At 38.3% G+C, this 21592-nt stretch overlaps 1 pseudogene; it reads right to left on the minus strand.

The window, feature by feature from the left end:
• Window positions 1–12238: 12238 nt before the first annotated feature.
• On the minus strand, window positions 12239–19422 carry LOC149807640 (fibrinogen-like protein A pseudogene; annotated as a pseudogene).
• Window positions 19423–21592: the final 2170 nt, after the last annotated feature.

Below are 21592 nucleotides of genomic sequence, written 5' to 3' on the forward strand. Positions count from 1 at the left end.
CTTTTAAACTTTCTTATGATGCTCATCAAATCTCTGACCAGAAAGGTCAATCTGTAAATTATGCTTTCGTATGACTCTTAGCAAATCTCTGACCAGCAGGACGATCTGTGCTGACTTACATCTTCTTGACCGTTTAAGAACTGAATGAATACTCTAACTCTTAAACACTAACCCTATATAGGTACCTGCTGTATTTGAACCCTTGTTAAACAAAATTTTTGTAATCAAGATGAAACGGTTCCAATGAGACACTTGAAGAAAGTAGGAGGCAATAACTTGCAGTATCGACTCACACACAGGAGCTGAAATGTTAGCTCAAATCCATGTGATCGATTTAGTCTGGCGAATAGACCATGACTGTTTTGAGAGATGGGTAAATAATGACTAATATTACATTGCACAGAGAGAGAAAAAAAGAATAATAAGAGAAAGAAACGTAGGATACCATTTGGGTTCTGTCATTTTTTGCGGTATTATAGGATAAAGACAACCATAAATTATATATGGGAAATGTTCGTTGGTTTTCATTCATTCACTAATTTCATATAAAAGTAACGTTATATTTATTTATTTATTGTCGACTGACTGCAAGTAACATTTGCTTTATATTCCAAATTTATTAGATGTAATGTTTTTTGCAGCAAACACAAAGTTTCCACAAAACTAAGGGCAGAAACAAAACGGCACCAAAACGCCTTGTTATATCGACAGTCTAAACTGAGAGAAAATAGGTCAAACATTGTTACATTTTTTTCTGGGCACATGTTTTGGTATTGGAATGAGAGTTTACAAAAGGCATGGCCATACAGTGCAGTAGTACTCTTGTCATTCTTGAAAAAGACGTGTTTGTTTCTTTTCAGAAAGTGCACAAATTCAAGTCAACTCAAGATTTCATATCATCCAACGATTTATTTATGGAAGAACAAAAAACCGTCTTCAATTTTTAGGGGTGTAAGTTTTTGAAAAAAATTACATGACAAACAGAACAGTTTACGTAATTACTGTGACTACTGATCACATATTTTGAGATGTTTCTTAAAACGGGAACAGAGAATGTTCCTTCTACCTTTAAAAATATCATGACACTTACGTTTGTATATTATATTTCCCTTTAGAAAGTTTCAAAGAAACATATATTGAATATTGACAATCCATCAATAGGAAAAATCCACTTATAAAATATCACAAGAGCGAACTGAAGATATAGGTGACTAAAAAATATTTTTTGTTGAAAATGTGGATGTAAAGTTCTCACTCCAAGCATGCCGTGATGTGTTTTCCAATACGACTGAGAGTTTCGATGTAGAGTGACCAGAAAGATGACACAGTCAGCGACCCCTGCAGCTATCCAGTCGACAACTCGGCAAATCAGTCGATGCACAGTTGGCGACCCAGTCGATGACACATTTGGCGACCCAGTCAGCGACTTAGTCAATGACCTAGTCGGTGATCCAGTCAACGGCCCAATCAGCAACCCACAAGGACAACCCAATAGGCGACCAAGAAGGACGACACAGTCGACAACTCAGTCGGTGACCAGAGGACGACACAGTCGACGACCCAGGAGGACGACTCACTGACTCAGCCGACTACCCATTATGCGCCAAGAAGCCAGGAATATGACGTTATCCCACTGGAGTAGAAATCTCTCTGACTCTGGAGCGCCAGTCCTCAGACAGATACATCAGGGTATGACTCCAAATACAAAGACTTGTCCTAAAGAACCCGAGATAGCGAGACTCGGCATAGTGTAGCCGAGGGAGTTCCGCTACAATATGACTCTAAAACAAAGTTTTAAGGCAAGCATGATTTGAATGAACACAAAGACCGCTTACTGTACCAACAAAGGGGATGTTTTCCTTCACGTTCTCGTTTCAATCCCTTTTCAAGACAAACTTGACATCCTTTTGTAGAGCTTAAAATAAGAAAACTGAATAAACTTAACCTCTTTGCTATTGATATTTTCTTTTACAACAACAGACTAAACGACATCAATATCGTTACAACAATAATAAGCCTTTAGTCTCCTATAGAAAGAAACGAATCAAAATATAGAATTAAAGATCACCGATGACTAACCAACAAAGCCTAATCTAACAAATGTAATGACGTGTAGAAATGCCTGTCACTTTGAGAAGGTATGCGGATGCAATTTGCCATGTATCAACAACTTGAAGAAAGAAAAATAAACAGATAGAAACCTCACTTCAAAATTATTTTTTCAAATTTGTTTCTATGTATTTTAGGCAATATACCTAGAAAAAGGTAAAACAGGGACAATATAAAAATAAATATCTTTATATTTCTGAAAACTGAAGTTCTTAACTACATTTGCTGGGATGGGTCTGTGGGAAATTCACAAATAAAGAAGTACAGATTTCTGGTCAAGGTGCAAGTATGCGTGTTTTCGAAAGTGGCAAAAATTGGATAGGATTTTTTTTTCTCCTTTCTTGACACTTGTACAGTGGAGAGTCTGTGCAAGTGTTGAAAACTGTCATTCTCTTTCTTAGTTCATTTTTCGTTTGATCAATGCAAAAGACTTCACGTTTTCCACATACGAATGCAAAAATCACATTTTTTAAATGGCAATTCGAGTCCTTTTCAAATGTAAATAACTTCTCATTTTTAAATGTAATCATGTTTCTTTCTACTATATTAGAGTATAGTATGCAGTACTCTTACCACGTTTGGATACCAGGACCTCTCTTTCAATGAAGAAAATTTAGACGTGTAAAAAATTCGTTCCAAAGTTTTGAGTTGTCTCCATCTATGAATAATTTTAATTCTTTCCGTTTTTGCCATTTTACAGATAAGTCGAAGTAAATATTCACAGGTTCATAGCATCGATCATATATTAATACTCCTCTGTTTGAAGTTGTAATTAAAGGAATAATATTGGATGATGGGTAAATCTTTTCATGGTTATCTCCCTTGATCTGTCCATTTCTTTTCGTTCTCAGGTTTCCTTGACTGACAATTTCCTCTGGGTGTATATGTACAGTGTTAACCGAGGGTGGTTTATGTATATCGTATATTATTTTGAAATGGTGAGTTCAGTTCATCCCATGCTGCACAAGCAAAGTGCTTAAGATGGGAAAACCAATACACCTTGAGTGCACAGGTAGTGTATGATTACGTGGCCTGTGTATAAATTACCTGATTGTAGAGCTAAACATCACATTACAGGAAGTCTTGCCAGTGAGCAGTCCACAATATGAAGTGTAATCTCCAGCTGTAGAGGCATGCGAGTTAAATATTATTTTCCTATTTGTATTATAGGATATAATTGTTTTACTACCAAGTTTATCTTGTATTTTAGGTAATTCCTACTTGTATCGTATAATGCAATGTTATAGTATGTTTCCTAGTTTACCTGTATGTAATTTAACGGAACGATTATATTCGCAATAATAAGGTATTAATTATGGAAGAGAAGATGTTACTTTAAGTAGTATGAGATTCTTGTCAGACATAGGTTCACTTCTGAACCTGGCTATCACCTTGTACAGTAGTCCCGATAATATAATTTGTATAAAATAACTACTATAATTACAGTACATAACGTCATTACGTGCCGTTATACATGACCGTGTCATTTGAAGTACACGGGTTCGGATATTATATTTTCAGTTAACTAATTGGCGATTGATTGATTGATGGCCAATGACTGGTGAATGCTGAGTGTAGTGCTGAAGGAGTGAAGGAGGGACGGAGTGATAGTTATGCTGCATCTACGTATGTGCACCCTACTGTAGGTGTTTAGCCGTGGTGCTAATTTGGGTTGTGTTATACCCAGTGTGCTGCTGTTGAGGGTGACGTTCCCCCGGAAGAAGATAAAGTTCATCATGTTGTGAAGAACCAAGGTTTCTGGACCAATGGGCAACAAAGAACAAGAGATTTTACGGATCTTTTGGCAGACCAGGAGGGGCAGACCGTCCGTGGTGGCTCCTCAACCATTCGACAGAGCATTGGGGCTAAGAAGTGTTAGACTCCGCAAGATATGTGGAAAAGGACTGAAACCGAATGGATGCATGGACTGAGTAATAACGCAACACAATGCGAGGGTATTAAAGTTTATGAAACAAAAAATAAATAAATATTTGTTCACTACAATACATATGCAAATTGACTCGCAGACCAACCACTACATATAATATACTACTATTATACTGAACATGTTACAGATCCACATATGTATAACAAGAATACGAGTATGGTCCTCATATCCACAATGTGCACAATGAAAATAATATGATTTACAGAATCATACGATATAAACGAATAAATACGAGTATGATTCAAGAATTGTATGATGCACAAAATAAAAAATAGTGGTTCACACAACCATTTGATACAAATGAAAAATAAGTACGGTTTAAACAACCATATGATAATGAAAGTTAAGTATGGTTCAAACAATCATATGCCACAAAGTTAATTAAATATGGTTCAAATAACCATGTGCTACAAAGAAAATTAAATATGGTTCACAACTATGTGCCTGGTATACGTTACACAACGTAATGGTCCTTATCCAGGAGTTGAGAATTTACGTCATAATTCCTAATCCTCCAGAATTATACGTCCCTATTCAACAATTCCCATCATGAAACAGATATACGGATAATAGCCTCACCATCCTGATTATTCTAGCCGATCTATCCGTCTATCCATCCATCTATACATGCATAGAGCTATAAATAAATCAAACTGGTCATAACAAGGAATAAACATTAATACAGAAGAGAAATCCAAAAATATATTTTACTAAATTGTTTTATGTCATATAAAGCCTTAAATTACACTACATTATCAGGTTCTTGCATATTATGTTAATTGTCCAATATTTGGATCTTGTATGCGCAAGAATTGAACATAGTCTTTTCCACTGAACCATTCATAAATGAACTTTATATTTTTGTCACCATCAAAAGTGTTCTTCATTATAATCAGAACCCAACCCGGTTATCTTGTTACAGTGGTGTCAGAAGTGGGATCGGATTAAACCGAGCACTAAAGCTATCTTCTTCATTAGTCTTGTATGTACTCTTGTGTGTTTCAGACTGTGACGTTCCTGACAAAACTTTGACAAAATCATCTAACATTACTTTATTAAGTTTAGTTTTCTGTAGTACACAGTTCATATATTTTTGTTGTCTTCTGAGAAGGAAAACACGGTTTGATTTTTTGAAAAATTTAATGATTGCATATATTTGCATAGTAGTGTACTTTAGGTTGGTCCTCATGTCAGATTTGTAAAAATGACATCCCTGAAAACATTTGTGGAATTGTGGAAACAGTTTGGTTACGAGGGGGAGTTCCTTAGAAGATTAGTTTAGGAAGAAAAAAAACAGGCTTGGGATTGGTATCAGAGGTTAAAGGAGAGGGAAATATTCAGGAAGAAATTAGAAATAGAGCGACAAGTAGAGCGGGAAAGAAGGGAGGCCGCGAAGGAGAAGCCAGAGTTAGAAAAACAGGCCGAAAAAGAAAGGAAAGGATGGGAATGGGAAGCAGCGAGGGAGAAGATAGAGTTAGACAAGCAAGCAGAGAAGGAGAAGATACAGTTAGAAAAGCAAACAGAGAGAGAGAAGATATAGCTACTAAAAGAAGTCGAGGATAGGAAATTAGAAAGGAAAAAAAAGTAAGGATTGAAGTTTTGGAGCTAGAAGATAGAAATAAAGAAAAAGAGTATAAAAGAAATTCTGAGCTATTGCATGCTATAAGGGAGAGGGAAACATGATTCTAAACTGCGAGGTCCAAACTTGACCCCATTTGAAGGCCACAAGGATAACATGGATAGCTATCTAAACAGATTTGAAATGTACGCCACTGTCCAGAAGTGGAAAAAGAAGATTGCTTGTTCAATCTTAGCGGGTTGCTAAAGGGTAAATCATTTGATGTATATTCTGTTTATCAGCGGTCGATTAGTTAAACTACCTCGCATTGAAGAAGGTACTTCTGAAGAGCTACAAGCTAACCGAGCAAGGGTTTCGCTAGAATGTTAAGTATAGCAAGCCCGAGAGAGGCGAGACATTCACCCAGTTCGTCAGTAGGACCAGCAATTATTTGCAATGATGGGTGGAATGTGATAAAGTCGTTAAGACATTTGAGGGTCTTATCGATTTCTTGCTTCAAGACCAGCAATTGACAAATTATGGTAAAGACATAACTTTTCTTGAGGGAAAAGTCCTTTACGAATATATGACATGGTCACACAGGCAGATTTATTCGCTGAAGCTCGGGGAGGTTCTCAGAATGTCATCTCACGAGACAATAAAGGTGGGAATCAGGCTAAAAAGAAAAAACATAGGGTCCGTGAAAAATTTGGTAAGGATAACAAGTGAAATCACAAGGGCAAGCAATGTTCCACTTGCAAAGATTGTTGTCATATTTCCCCCGATTGTCCTAAGCAATAGGGTTTACTCCAGAGAGTCGCGGTTGCAATTGAAGGCATTGTAGGCGGAAAACATGCTGTATGCCAGCATAGGAACTTGGATACAGAACACGAGCCGGGGGTTAGTGCAGTGACTGGTCGCGATGCTATCCATTCGATCGGCACATGTGTTTTCCCGAGGCAAGGGTACCGACGGCCAATGGTACCTTCAATGGACAGGAAGTCACCGTTTTACTAGACACAGGGTGTACTAGTTTGGTCGTTCGGGATGACCAATTGCTTGGTTTTAAATCACCCTGTATGCTGCTGTAAGTAGGAAATTGCTCCGTCGGGAACAAATCTACTCCGTGATTGAAAGGGAGTGATTATCCTTAGTATAGGGGATAGGGAAATTCCACACATATCTTTCCAGAAGAGAATTTATCCTACAAATGGACCATGAGCCGCTCTTTTACTTGAACAAAGCAAAAGTCGCCAACGCAAGACTGATGCGTTGGGCGTTTATCTTTACAGCCGTATAGTTTCCGAATCGAGGCGATTCGAGGATCGGAAAATGTGGGTGCTGATTTTTTTACGCAGGGTGTAAATACCATACCAATTTCTTTCATTATTCGAAAATTAATGTTTCAATAATTGTTTTTATTCACATTCCGTGATTTTCTAAAAGTGTTGACACTTTTGTTTTCTAAGGGGGGGGGTATTGTCTTTGTGGCTCCTCAACCATTCGACAGAGCGTTGGAGCAGAGAAGACTTTTCGGATTAGTGTTTGACTCCGCAAGATATCTGTTCCAATGTTTCATATCATATTTCACTATGTGAGTGAAAACTCATACATTTTACTATTTGAGTAAAGCATATTATATTTCATACATTTCACTATTTATGTGAAATGCAACATTTTACTATTTGAGCAAAAGCATGTCATATTTCATTGAACTATATCATTATTGTTATTTGTGTGAAAATTGTCGACGTCTACGTGAATCATTTGATTTCATTGTGTGAAATCACTTTGAATCGTAAATGTCTGTGCTATTTAAAGTTCTTTTCCTACATTACATTACATTATCAGGTTCGTGCATATTATGTTAATTGTCCAACATTTGGATCTAGTACACGCACAAACTGAACATAATCTTTTCCATTGAATCATTCATAAATAAACATTGTATTTTTGTCACCATCAAAAGTGTTCATTATAATCGGACCCCAACCCAGTTTTCTTGTTACCTTGCAATACAAGTACTACCAGATTTCAATTGTAGAGCATCACTTTAGCTGAATTTGTCAATGTGCCTGGCTTTCTTAATCTCAGTTATTCTATCTGGTTCAATGTCTTTCCTTTCCTGGATTAAAGCATATATACTGACATGTTAAATCTGTTGTCAATTTTTTTAATATATTTTCTACTTTCCCTTATGAAGTGAATATTTTCCCCAGACACATGAAATTTATATATCCAAATTGTAATATGATATACTATCTACATGATTACTTGTTGCTTTTAACGCATATTTTGCATTAGAAAAAAAACATCACTCTATCAAGGTTATTCATTTATAAAGCTGTGTTTGCTCATAACCCAGTCAGCCAAATCTGTTTATAACTTTCCTCTGAGTGATTTGCATTTATCAACGTAAAATGTCCAATATTCAATCCTGTCAAACATTCATCTTGTATTTCGGATGTGTCTTGTGCAAATTTGCCATGTAAAATGCGTAATAAATGTTCATTTGCATCATATATTGACAGGCCTTTGCTGCACAAGTTTTATCATCAAGCCTATCGGTACCTTGACAGAACCGAACTGAATTTTCTGAAAGACGATTTTCTTACAATCCGGTTAAACGTCATTTCAAAGTTAATGCAAATCTTGATCATCATTGTCATAGGATCTGTGCCCGTCTAAATTTCCAGATAAATCTTTAAGTATTTTTGTAATAATTTTTTATTTCTTATTTAAAGTCCGAATTCTTTTCAAGTTAAACACGTAATAAATGGGTTGTAATTTGTCCCCACTTGTTTTGCAATCAGACGATATGTTGCAAATGTTTCCATACCCTTTTACTTCACTGGCCATATTGGTATATATATATATATATATATATATATATATATATATATATATATATATATATATATACAGTCTAGATATGGGAAATAAATTAAGATCTGTAGATCTTTACTTGAGTCATATATTCTTGGAACAAATGTGCACCTTGGTAGGTAGAGCATCTGGTCCTGGATATAGTTATATTAGAACTTCAGTGCCTATCACCACAATGGGTAGTTACTCATTTCATATTGCATATCTTTTTCGTCACTCATTGATCAGTCTTGTATAGCTCCATTTCTTGGGTACACACCAGATTGATCCACGTCTTGTATGTTAGCCATATGATAAAGTTTTGTTTATTTATCGGCGTGCCTTATTTATTTCTTCCTAGCTCACATACGTAAGAGACTCCACGGTTTTTTGTATGTTAGTCATATATACTGTATTATATTCATTAATCAGTTTCTTTTTTGCATCTTTTGTTTAAACACAGTCTTAACTATTGTTATTGCAGAACATGCATTTGCTTTGCATTTTTATTGTTTTATGTCTATTTCATTTGCATTATTTGTTGGATTTAATTAATTCCTTATGTGCCATGGATACTTGTAGTTTGGTCTTGACCTTGTTCAAAATAAAGTTCAAGTTGCTACTGACATATATACTGATGTTGTGTGTAGTTTCTAAACAAATAATTCATAGCTAATATTTTTACAACTGTGTGTGTTAAATATGAGGATCTTTATCAGTAGAAGTAAACATATTTATTTGGGGCTGGGTATATGTTATCAGTATTCCGCATACAAATTCCTAGCCTACCCATTGTTCACGACTTTCCTTAATAAAAAGTTTGTGATAGATTTTATCTTGTAAACAATCTCGACTGTTTTAGAATGAAAAATCCTTTTAAGTCATTGTATTTACAAGAAATTGCTTATCGTGACTTAGTTCAAGTACAGGTCTCAATAATCTTTTTTATCTAGAAAGTATTCAATCGTGCTGTAAAACACTGATGCAGAATCATTCGTTTGCTGTGTTTAGTATTTGATATGGGCCGGAATTTATTTATTCAAATTATTTATTCACTGGAAATACAAAACAATTCTCTTAAATATAATTCTTAGACATCAACACTAATTTGGATTTATAATGAATTCAGACAATGACGTCTTGGATTTTATTAATGCAATTAATTGAAAAGCTGCTAGCACATCATCACACTTCAGGATACTGGTACATACATTAGTATATTCAAGACTACAGTAACACCAACACATCTAACGCTGAATCTTCTTTGGAGCATCAGTAGAATTTCATTATGACTGGTGACAGAACTTTTTGGAATATTCGTGATTTAATTCACAATACAATAAGTTATTTGAAAAATTTAACTTTTTATTCTAAAGAAATTAATTTTTGGTGAATTTTACAAAACTTGTTGATTTTCGATATTTTCTATTACTTAGTTTAAGACCATATAACCGTAATAAATGGCTGACTTTATAAAGAAAAATTTCTCTTTGACGAAGATTCAAGACGCATATTTTAAAAAAAAATATGTCTTCTGCTTGTTGTACTGAACTCAGGTAAGATGTTTAAATTCTATACTGACTGACATCTGGTTCAAAGCATCGCCTTCAGTTAACTATGACCGTGGCATTCAACAGGCATCACATTTGTCTATTGTCAGTTCATTTATGTGTGTTTGTATCTTTGCACTTTAAATCCTATATTTATTATTAGTGGGATCAATAATTCATTTGAAACTAATAATTGTAAATGAAAAGCACAGAAAACAATAACAAAACTGTCTAAAAAATAAAATATGTACTATATAAGCTATGTTTAGTTCTCAATACAAAAGTTATAAGCTTTAGAAAATAAACATTTGTTGAGGCTTGCTACTTTGCATAAAATTCTAATAAGGACATTTTGAACGTTGTTTCATGGATTAAAGGATACAAACATTGGAGCTGCGCTAATATGAAGCCATTATTTTTCATCAAGAATAATCTTATTGAATCATTTTCAAAAAAAACTGCAAGACAATTTACTCAGATTTCATTGGCACCAGATAGCATATATGTCAGCCAACCATTATGATTTCTGAGAATTCATTACGATTTTATATATTGAATTATGTCTTAAGCTAGCCTGTGTATGGAGTGCACTTTAAGGTATATTAATTCAAAATTATCGATAAAATGCAATAAAAAGTGGTATTTGTGTTTTTACTTAAACCGTATGACCACCAAGTATTATTTGTGTGAGACAATTCTAGAAATTAAGTCTCATATTAAAAAGTCATATTTTAGCATATGATATGGTAGTATTGGTGGAGGACGAACCCGGGAAAACCCCGGAAAGAACTACTGGCAAGCTTTCTCACATACCCACATTGGCTTAATCCTAGACTCGAACCCACGCAGACAGAGGTGAGATGGCAGTGATCCGTAACGGAGAGCGCTTTAGACCACTCGGCCACTCGGGGCCCCATTTCATTTTAAATACTGTATAAAATTGTGTGGATAGTTGAACGTGCATATTTCAGGAAAATGCATTAACATCTCTTTCTTGTGGTCGAAAATAGTTGACCCAACAATGATTGTTTCTCTACAAACTCAGCTCCCCTTTAGACCTAGCTACTCTCTCAACAATGTATAAACGTCGGTGTTAACTATTTAATTCCATCTGAGTATTGTGGTGGATATTTTTATATAATTTAAAATGTATCAAATCTACCTTACTGCTACAGATTCAACCATTTCAAACCTTCCCTTCTCGGGCCATGCTGCTATTTGTGTGATAATTCTTTTACTATGCTCCGATTTGCATGATAATACTCTTAATAATATTTTTGTTTAGGTGTACTAATGAAACATGTTACGACTAATTGCTGATGTACAGAATCTCTAGAGATCACGTTTATCAGAGTGAGATTATGTGCTTAAAACAAACTGTAAACATCACATTGCAGAACGAGTGTTGAACTACTCTTAACACTATCGTGCATTTTGCCAAAGACATGAAGGAAAACAAAATGATGATCGCAGTAAATACATATATAATTCTAATTCTACATGATACTATTTGTTCGTACATTAATGTACAAAATCAAAATCTTACATTAAGGAAAAAGGTGTTTTGGTTGAATAGTTTTCACGACACTTGCAACGTATTGTTGATTACACTGTGCCGAGAAAATTAGAGAAAAGTTCCACTCCCTAGTATATTATGAGGGCATGATTGTACCCCTAAGTGGTTTGCATGTGCAGAGCGCTGAATGGAATACTGGCCTATAACTGGTCAGCCGAAAATGATACACTGCACTTACTGGTAACGTTTTTGCGGTCGACAAATGTGAGGGCAGCATTCAATTGAGACGTTTGTCACGATGTGAAATTCATTCAGCGTCCTATGAAAATCATATTATAAATATCATGACATATTTTCTCCATTTAAAATTAAATTTAAATGCCTGTTACCTCTCGCGATACATAAGGTTAATGAGGAAATGTCACAACAGTTATTCGTTATCAAGATACACCCAATCACCTATAGTTCAATGATGACCGAAGATGCACTATAATACGTCAATTTTGTACATCCTTTGAAATTATTTAGAAGTAATTTATGGGAATCAAAATGAAACTTGACAAGCACTCGGTCATTTTCTTTCATTTAACCAATATATATATATATATATATATATATATATATATATATATATATATATATATATATATAAACTGCAGAATCTAGTACAGTTTATTTGTGCACACTTAAATCTACTTTAGCTTCATTTCCACGAACGTCATGGAAACATTAAGTCCGGAAAGTCCAACCCAATTAAGTCCTACCCCATACGTTACAGACCCATAAATGCCATTTAAGTTACACGCATGACAGTCGTTATACCACCAGCCGCCAAAGAAGTCAATAGCACAATCAGATCCTACCCTAAGATCATTGTCTCTGTCCTTGGTTGTAAACTTCATGCCATTTTGATAATACATTGAGTTTCCAGCATCTCCAGAGTATCCAGTAATGGTGAGTAAATAGCTACTATTTTCGTCACCTACTTGGAAAGAAGAGTACTTGGCATACGCGGATCGTTCTAGAGGTGTTGGGGTAATAAGGTCAACACGAAGTTTCACGTTTCCTTGGGAAGTCAGTTTATGTATGTTATCAAGACCAAGCCAGTATTCTGTGTCTGCATTTCCAAAGCCAGATTTGTAATCAGCCCATGGACGATAGAAATCAACTGACCCGTCCACTCTGCGTTGGAATACTGTCCAACCCCCGCCGTCTGTGTCCATATCACATCGAACACTCACGCCATTTGAATCATCAGCGGGATATATGGTGTAAATTCCTGTAGTATTTTGTCCTGAACAGAGAATTTCTTTACAGTTCTGTGGCCGCTTGCCTGTCAAAAATAAGATGATAATGATTCAAGATGAAATAATAACTCCGGGGTTAGTGCATCTAACACAAATATTTAGATTCCAATTTGTCCACAACAAAATGATTAAAAAATTGTTGATATAAATACCTTAACAACAGGCTCAAGATCTCTCTTTGAAACTAAATCAATCTCATCCACTTTTCCTTTTTGACATAAATGTAAACCAAAGTTAATCAATGTCACCGCTGTGCTTTCCGATTGCACGAAAGATGGGAACTTGGATGGAAATGAATCATCCTAACGGAATACTGAAAATTTAGGATTCAAAAACATACATTTTTAAAATGCATCTGTATTTATTTATATTTTTAATCATTGATGACCCACTTCCATTTTCAATTGGGAAAAGTGTTCTACAAATTAGACCAGTACCCTCCTCCAATATTTAATGCCATTAGCCATCCGTTTGTATGTATCTCTTCTTGCTTCTGTTAAACTTGATACATTGTGCGTAGACGTTTAATTATGCTGCAAATATTTATTGAAATCTCCTGATTAAAATAATAAGTTTTGTGTTTTTTCATTGAAAATATTAATGCAATATATTCAAACAGGTACCACACATTCTACTCTTATTTTTCAACTAAACGCAACGAATCAAACCAGAATTAAAATGTAACTCTTCATCTTTAACAGAAACAAACGCAACATGACGCGTTCCATTTCCCGCGTATCTATTAGTCCATTAAATATCACGAAACATGACGTGTTCCATTTCCCGCGTATCTATTAGTCCATTAAATATCACCAGTGACATTCAGCTATTTTTGTAAAGCAGGAAAAGACCTAAACCATAAAGTGTAATTTATAAGAATCAATGAGAGAATGACATTAAGTATCAGCAACTTAACGACCTTTACACGGACTGCTTGGTATGCAGGGTTATATGTATCATCAATAGCCAATTGGAAAACCTTGCTCGTCACCTTAAGGCAACCAACTCTTTACCTACAACATCTCAACACTCATGAATGATATGTCATATAGAATGAGCATTATAAAGGTGATGACGTATATGATGCATTATTCGTAGATACTTGTTATGCAGCTGAGAACCATCCTTGAATCAGACTGCACTTGTCCATCGGCCTGCTTTGCGCAACAACACTGCTGACACCACCGACATAATTACGTTATAAATTATATAACGTAAATTTCTTCGTGTGGGATAAAAACCGTTGTAATCCTAGAAGAACGTGTTCACTGCATTTAGGATTTGGCTTTTGACTTTGATGCTAAGTACGGTTTGGGGATATAGATCGCAAAGTAAGATAAATTTCACAACCAAGTTCTTGAATAATATTGTATTAAAATTATCACATAAAATAAAATATATTCTATTCATCTATCTGACAAAATCCGTCCAGATATAACCTAATCATACCTGGTAGGATTCAAATGAGATCTTATGAATTTGATGAATCGTATCAATGACATTTAATCTGTCATAAAGCCTATGAAAGTATGATCTGAATATCTAATATGAATATTTAGATCGGCATATGGGAAATTTCTTCTCTATCGGTAGTTGTATAATGGTGAATGTAAACTAACGATAGAACTTTTGATATTTTGTAATACATGTAATTTTAATATGTAAATTCGCACATGCCTCCACATATCGTCAAGCATTAATGAATACATACGTACGTCGGTACACACACACACACGCACGCACGCACGCAGACACACATACATACATACATACATACATACATGCATGCAGACATACATACATACATGAATGCATGCATGCCTGCATGCATGCATACATACATACATACATACATACATACATACATACATACATACATACATACATCATCATTGGCGACTCGGTCTCGAAAGACCATGCGAATAGCGCCCTTGGGGTGTTGTCTGTCTCTGTTGGCAACGTCTGCTGTGGCTGTGCAGGCCTATACGTGAGTGACAGTCCCTACTGCAGTTGGTGCAGACATACTGGGAAGTCTGCGTTACTGTGGTTGTTGTTGCGTTCTTCTTTCTCTTACGTTTATCTGCCGCCAACTGGCCTCTCCTCGCATCAGCGACTGATATGCCATTGTTTACCATCAGTCTCCAGGTGCCTCGGTCCTCAGCCAGCTCTTCCCAGCCATCGGGTGAAATGTTGCATGCCTTCATGTCCCTCTTGCACACATCTTTGAAACGGAGTGAGGGGCGTCCGACTCTTCTCATGCCAGTGGCCAGCTGTCCATATAAGATGTCCTTTGGCAGCCTTCCATCCTCCATGCGTCGGACGTGACCCAGCCATCGAAGGCGGCGTTTAATTAGCAGGGAGTACATGCTGGGGTACTTGCACGCTGCAGGATCTCGCTGTGTGGAACACGGTCTTGCCAGCTGATTTTCAGGATGCGTTTTAGGCACCGTATATGGAAGGAGTTGAGCCGGCGTTCTTGCCTCATGTAGGTACTCCACGTCTCACTTCCATATAGAAGGGTGCTGAGAACGCAGGCCTGGTAGACTCGGACCTTGGTGTGCTCTGTCAGCGCGTTGTTTTCCCAAACCCTCTTTGTTAATCGAGCCATGATGGTGTTTGCCTTTCCAAGCCTTCTGTCCAGCTCCATATCAATCGAGAGAGTGTTGCTGATGGTTGACCCTAGGTAGGTAAAGTTGTTGACTGCTTCCAGGATGACACCGCTGATTTTGATTGAAGGGGCAATGGTGGTATCTTGCACGCTGACATTTGTTTTTTCCAAGCTGATTGTGAGACCAAACTGCGTGCAGGCAACAGCAAAACGGTCTCCCAGTCTCTGGAGGGCTTCCTCGGTGTGGGCCACAAGAGCTGCGTCATCTGCAAAAAGCATCTCCCTGATGAGCACAGCTCTCACTTTGGTCTTTGAGCGCAGTCGTGCCAGGTTGAACAGCCTCCCATCAGACCTGGTGTGTAGATATATGCCATCCGTGGACGTGTCGAAGGCGTAGGACAGGAGCAGGGAGAAGAAGATCCCAAGAAGTGTTGGTGCCAGCACGCAGCCCTGCTTCACACCACTGTTAATTGGGAAGGAAGTTGAGGATGATCCATCATACAGGACTGTTCCCTTCATATCTGCATGGAAAGAGATTATCATGCTGAGGAGTTTTGGGGGGCAACCGATCTTACTCAGAAGTTCAAAAAGGCCCTTCCTGCTGACCAAGTCAAAGGCCTTGGTGAGGTCGATGAACATCATGTAGAGTGGTTGACCTTGCTCTCTGCTCTTCTCTTGGAGTTGTCGTAGGGAGAAGATCATGTCTGTCGTCGACTTGCCTTCTCTGAAGCCGCACTGTGATTCCGGGTACACACGGTCTGCCAGCAACTGCAGCCTGTTGAGTATGATGCGGGCATACACTTTACCAACAATACTCAAGAGCGAGATCCCTCTGTAATTATTACAGTCACTGCGGTCGCCCTTGTTTTTGTAAAGGGTCACAATTGTGGCATCACGCATGTCTTGGGGGACTACTCCTTCCTCCCAGCAGCGGCAAAGTAGGTCGTGCAGTGGTTTAATCAATGCTGATTTTCCACGTTTGATAGCTTCGGGCGGGATGCTGTCACTACCTGGTGCTTTGTCGTTTGGAAGGCAGTCGATTGCTTTGCTGAGCTCCTCTAAGGTTGCCACTTTGTCGAGCTCTTCCATGGTGGGCAGATTCTTTATGCTGCTGAGGGCTGCATCAGTGACCGACGTTTCTCGGGAGTATAGTTCTGAGTAGTGCTCCACCCATCTGGCCATCTGTTGCCCACGGTCTGTGATCTTCTCTCCCGTCAGGGATTTCAGGGGAGCGACCCCTTTCACTGTAGGGCCTACAGCCTTCTTGATGCCACTGTACATGCCTTGGATGTGTCCGGATCCGGCACTGCGCTGGATTCCTTCACACAGTTGTTGCCAGTACTCGTTCGCACACTGTCTAGCAATGCGTTGGGTGTTACTTCGGGCACTTCTGAGAGCAGCAAGCGTCTGTTCATTAGGGCATTTTTTGTAAGCTATGAAGGCTTTTCGTTTCTCCTCGATTTGTGGTTCCATCCTTGATAGGTGTGCATTGAACCAGTCCTGGCTGGGTCGTTCCTTCTTGCCAAACGTTGACATAGCTGTACTGTAGATGGCACCCTTCATGGCGTTCCACTTGGCTGTAGCGTCATACTCAGGCAGGTCCTGGAGAGCCTTGTTCAGGGCAGACACATACTCCTCCACCTTGGCAGGGACTGACATCTGTGCAGTGTTTATGCGAGGACGTCCTTTTGGTTTTGAGCGGTGTAGCGCGTGTGGCTGTAGTCGCACTCTGCTGCTCACAAGGGCATGGTCGGAGTCACAGTCTGCACTGTGGTAGGTTCTGGTGGAGAGGACGCTGTTAAGGGCAGAGCGCCTGGTGATGACCAAGTCGAGTTGGTGCCAGTGATGAGATCTGGGGTGTTTCCATGACACTTTGTGTTGCGGCTTACACTTGAAGAAGGTGTTTGTGATGCACAGGCCATGGTAGGTGCATAGCTCCAGCAGTCTCTGGCCGTTTTCGTTGGTCTTTCCAGTGCCATGATATCCGAGGCAGGTAGGCCAGGACTCCTGGTCCGCACCTACTCTGGCATTAAAGTCGCCGAGGAGGAATAGTGGTTCATTTTTGGGGCATCCTTTGATCTGTTCGTCCAGCTGCCCATAGAACTGATCCTTCACGTCTTCTGATGACGTGAGGGTTGGGGCGTAGACACTGATGATGTTGACAGGACCTGAAGTAGTGGTGAGGCGGATGGACAAGAGACGCTCAGTGCCCCCTGTGGGAGGTTCAACCGAGGCCAGGAGATTGTTCTTGATGGCAAAGCCCACTCCGTGCTGACGGGGCTCCTCAGGTTCTCGAAGAAGGTGTAGTTTTCCTCTCTGAGGGAGCCACTAGAGGCGAGCCTGGTTTCCTGGAGGGCAGCTATGCTGATATTTAGTCTGGTGAGTTCTCTATCGATGATGGCCGTCTTTCTGGTGTCGTCCACTTTTCTGAGGTCGTCGGAGATGCCTGTACACATGGTGCGCACATTCCAGCTTGCAAATCGAAGAGCTGGAGTCTTCTTTATTGGTTTCTTGTTTCTTTTGTCTGGTGTGGAATTACCGTCTGCTTGTCATGCTGAACAACACACTGAGCTCCAGACACCCACTGGAGCAGGCAGACGATGGCGGGTCAACACCTTATTGACCGGGGGCTGCCCGGCTTGAGGCGGGCGATAGTTGGCCAGTGGGACACGATGATGCCTCCGACCGTCAAAGCTGACCCGTGGCGCCCCTTCCCTACGCCAATCGGGTGGGACTTATAACCCGTAAACTGTCAGCTTCCGTGTTCTTTCCTCACTCAGTAGCGAGACTGGAGTGTCCTCTCCAGGGCGCAAGCCTGGGCGTGGAGTATGGAGATCCTGGGCTGCCCAGACGTCAGGATCCCCCTCTCGTTCTTGCTGGTGGGGTCCAAAGGAATGCTGAGCATGTCATTTGGCACCAGTTTGGATGCAGGAGCTGCCGGAAGGAGGTCGTAGTCGACCCCCAGCCGCCTTAGGGGCTCCACTCCTGATTTTCTGTCTGGGTTTACTCCCATAGCCTTTCCTTCTCCCGAAGATATCCACAAGGCAGTGGAGCCATAATCCAGTGGATGGGACTTGGTTGGTTTTGAATCAGAGTTTCCTTCTCCTAGATGAACTGCCTGACAAGGCTAACGAGCTTCATCTGCCCGGGTTTGGGGTCAGAGTTTCCCTTCTCTTAGACTGGTTGCCTGCCAAGGCTAATGAGCCCAGTCTGCCCACCCAGTTATACCGCCGGGTACTCGGTCGCGCCACACAGCAGGCTCTGTTAAAAACAGGGGGCACCGCGTGAAGGTGCTGCTGTGGACACAATAGTGTAGGAGAGGCCATATGCAAGTAACCTCCTGCCCCGCAGAGCGAGACAGTGGTCCTGCGGCGATCACTACACCTGGGAAGGAGAGGCTATGAGAGACGCTTCACTTTCCTTTGGCAAGCGGGACGTCAGGCCCAGGCCACGCACCCCCCACATACATACATACATACATACATACATACATACATACATGCATGCATGCATGCATGCATGCATGCATGCATGCATACATACATACATACATACATACATACATACATACATACATACATACATACATACATACATACATACATACATACTCGAACTATACATACTCGAACTATATCTCACCTGTGCATTTTTGATAGTACTTGCTTCCCTCCTCATCACGGCAATCATCTTGGCCGGTCAAGACTGAGGAATGACCCTGACATGTCTGAGTTATATCATTGTAGAATACAGCCTGGCATTCTTGACTTAAACATTTCAAGAAGCACTGTGATTTTCGGATCTGAGTAACTGTCCATAGCATATTTTTGGTACATACCCGGTTGTCTAAATTTGTACACTTATCGCTTTCACAGAAGTAACTTTCTAAGGCCGTCCCTTCTAAAAAGATGGTAGTGAAGACAAATGTCAGGAAGATGAAATACTTGAAGTGAACTCTCATTTTGTTTAATTGATATGTTTCTGTAAGCTAAATGTATACACAACTTTGAATTAGAATGCACATTCCTTTTATATATGCTGCCATCAATAAAATATTAATCTTTCTCTTCATTTGTTTATTTGAGCAAATGGTTTGCTCGTGTGAAAAGCAGTCAATAAAATTATTAATATAACCTGTCCCAAAAGTCCAAGGAGAAGGTGTGTCAATATATTATTATTCCAATCGATTTGAATATGAGCAGTCCCATGTCATCCAGGGAAATACAATTGAATGCCATCAATAGGATACTTTAAAAGCAATAGCATCATCATTAACAATTGAGTAGGTTTTCGCATGAACCTAAATTCAGTAACCATGCTCAAAACATAAGAACTTTGAAATATACTACGAACCCTGACCCATAAGTACTCCCTCGCCTCCCCATAATTCGACTTTGAATACATCCATGTGTTTTATTATTGATAAGATTTCATCAGTGTTCTTTTATGTTCTTACTGTTTTTAGTATTAGCACAGTAATTTATTTCAACTTGTGGCATGAAAATGAATAAGTTTTTGTAAATGTCATTATAATGGTGTACATTCTAATTACAACAATCGCTGTTTGTGCTTTGCGTAATTATACGAATAAATCCTTATTCATCTTGCAAGTCTCCCACGGATGCGAAATCGTCAATGAAACAGAACATCACATGTAACAATATTTCTTTTTTATGATAATCTTTATGCATGCACTTTCATTAATTAAAATGTACTTCATTTGAAAGGGAATTTTAACGTAATGTATACCATATGACCTGGCTGATGTGTATTGTATGCAATTTGCGAAAAGATCAGATGTTCTTAATTTTAATCTGTTGAAAACTGCGTTTGAAATTAGCGGTAGTAGTCCTCAGCAAGCTTTGTCACTAGCATGAAACGTGTGTAGAAAGAATATTTGAACTGACTTCGTTGACCTTTCTGAAAGGGACACATGTCTGTAGGCAAAAACGAATTCAGCCCTATATCTTAAAGCAAGTCTTTCTAAATCTTGTTTCAGATATCATTGAGGAAATTCAGGCAATATAATACTTTATTTCGAGCATTCAGTTATGTGTAAATCTTACGTTGTCTTTAATTTCCTATCAATATGTATTATGTACCGTAATAGTCGCCGGTTGTACTGAGAGTATTATACAAACTACACAAAATATTAATTTGCGCTTAAATCTTTTGAGGCCTCAATAAATTGTCAATCAGTTTTTAACTGGGTTATATAAAGTATAGTTGGTACTTTATGTAACCCATAGGACGACTGTATTTATTTTTTTGTAAGAAACTTCGATGAAAATTATATTATCAGTAATAAGTCATTACGCAACTACTGACTATTAAATTAATGGTGTATCTTGCATCGACCGACACTCTTCTGAATTAATGTTAATTGTATGAATTACTTATACGTTTATGAAAATGTTTCAAATCATTAACGTTCTAACGATGTTAATTTATATATTACTTTTATGCATATCTATATTGTGTGTGTTAGTTTTTATGATTGTAGATTGTAAAGGTCATGTAGTAAAAACGATTATAAATTGGTAATATCAAATGTGGGTTGTACTTTAAGATCATGTCATTTTCTTTGATAAACATGTATTTTAGTCTTTGTCCTTGGACCGTTTAGATGTGATATTTTCAACAAATTTTATATGATTTGAGTTCAGGTAATTGGTTTCAGCAGAAAAAATTATGGGTCACATGATTTCTAATTGATTATTGAGGTCCAGACCTTGTTGACAAGTTCAAATGATCTAGCAATGAATAATTCATCCTCATCCTGGTTTTAGTATTAATTTCTATTCTTAGGTCACGTGTTTAGGTTTGAATAAACAGTAACACAAGAAAGAGTGAAAACAACAAGCTTTGAAAAAATACAATAATTTATTTCCCTGGAAACATTCTGTAAAAATGAAAATAATATGAACTTACGGTTTTATAGAATCAAATCCAAAAATAATCTAAGAATAATCCAAGAATAAAATTTTATTTGTCCTAATAACAAAATGTTCTACTGATTTTAAGTTAGAATCCCGACGACGAATCCAAGATGGAAGACGATGACGTATGGTGAAATCCGTAGTGTTGAATTCTACAGTTCCCTGTAGTAACAAGAATCATCACTCCGGTTT

The sequence above is a fragment of the Sinohyriopsis cumingii genome, chromosome 1 (assembly GCF_028554795.1).
Source record: "Sinohyriopsis cumingii isolate HCF-2022 chromosome 1, ASM2855479v2, whole genome shotgun sequence".
Taxonomy (NCBI): domain Eukaryota; kingdom Metazoa; phylum Mollusca; class Bivalvia; order Unionida; family Unionidae; genus Sinohyriopsis; species Sinohyriopsis cumingii.